General features: G+C 44.8%; 1 protein-coding gene across 3 annotated transcripts in view; it reads left to right on the top strand.

Annotated features, from left to right (window-relative positions):
- Positions 1-1,432, top strand: part of RPAP1 (RNA polymerase II associated protein 1) — a 32,323-nt gene that overhangs the window by 23,653 nt on the left and 7,238 nt on the right. The window lies entirely within an intron of this gene.

Genomic DNA, 1,432 nt, shown 5'->3' with positions numbered 1-1,432 from the left:
GTGGCTGGCGCCTTAGCCGGTTGAGCTATAGGCGCCGAGCCTATTGAGAACTTTTTGGACACGAGGCTAAAAATACAAAGGGAAGTGTTAGAGGACCTCATATCAGGCTAAGGCATTAAATGTATAAGATATCAAAAGTTACTATTTTTTGAGATTATTTTTATTTCCCTTATAACTTATGCATACGAGGGTTGGATGCAGTGGCTCATGCCTGTAATCTCAGCACTTTGGGAGGCCAAGACAGGTGGATTGCTTGAGCTCACAAGTTTAAGACCAGCCTGAGCCAGAGCGAGACATCGTCTCTAAAAATAGCTGGGCATGGTGGCAGATCCCTGTAGTCCCAAGTACTCGGGAGGCAGAGGCAAAAAAATCACTTGAGCCCATCAGTTTGAGGTTGCTGTGAGCTATGATGCCACAGCACTGTACCCAAGGCAATAGCTGAGAATCTGTCTCAGGAAAAAAAAAGAAAATTAAAAAGAACTGAAAAAGAAATATAAATATTTCTAGGGAGCTGAGCATGGTGGTGCCCATAGTCCTAGCTACTGAGGAGGTTGAGGCAGGAGCATCTTTTGAGCCCAGGAGTTGAAGGCTTCAGTGAACTGTGGTAACAGATCTGTACTCCAGCCTGGGCAATAGAATGAGACTCTTGAGTGGATTGTTTGAGCTCAGGAGTTTGAGACTAGCTTGAGCCAGCGCGAGACCCTGTCTCTGAAAATAGCCAGGTGTTGTGGCAGATGCCTTTAGTCCCAGCTACTTGGGACAATAAGGCCAGAGAATCGCTTAAGCCCAGAGTTTAAGGTTGCTGTGAGCTATGACGTCTACAGCACTCTACCAAGGGTGACAAAGTGAAACTGTGTCTCAAAAAACAGAAAAAGAACATTGTCATCCATAATCTCATTGCCCCATGGTTACTATTTTGATTTTGACTAATCTTTTCCTAGCCTTTTCTTTCTTTCTTTCTTTCTTTCTTTCTTTCTTTCTTTTTTTTTTTTTTTGAGACAGTCTGTCTATGATGCCCTAGGTAGAGTGCTGTGGCATCCCAGCTCACAGCAACCTCAAACTCTTGGGCACAAGTGATTCTCTTGCCTCAGCCTCCCAGTAGCTGAGACTACAGGTGCCTGCCAAAGTGCCAGGCTATTTTTTTTTATTGTTGTCATTGTTTAGCAGGCCCATGCCAGGTTCATACCCACCAGTCCTGGTGCATGTAGCCCACACTATAACCACTGAGCTATAGCTGCTAAGCCCTAGTCTTTTCTGCATTCCTATAAGCAAACCTCTGGCCTCAGCCTCCTGAGTAGTTGGGATTACAGGCGTGTACCACCATTCCCAGCTAATTTTTTTTAATTTTTGTAGAGGCAGGGTCTCCAAATGTTGTCTAGGCTGGGCTTTTTTTTTTTTTTTTTTGAGACAGAGCCTCAAGCTGTCCCCCTGG

The sequence above is a fragment of the Otolemur garnettii genome, unplaced genomic scaffold (genome assembly GCF_000181295.1).
Source record: "Otolemur garnettii isolate 467f Iridium unplaced genomic scaffold, OtoGar3 scaffold00050, whole genome shotgun sequence".
NCBI lineage: Eukaryota > Metazoa > Chordata > Mammalia > Primates > Galagidae > Otolemur > Otolemur garnettii.
This window is presented reverse-complemented; position numbering and strand designations above follow the sequence as displayed.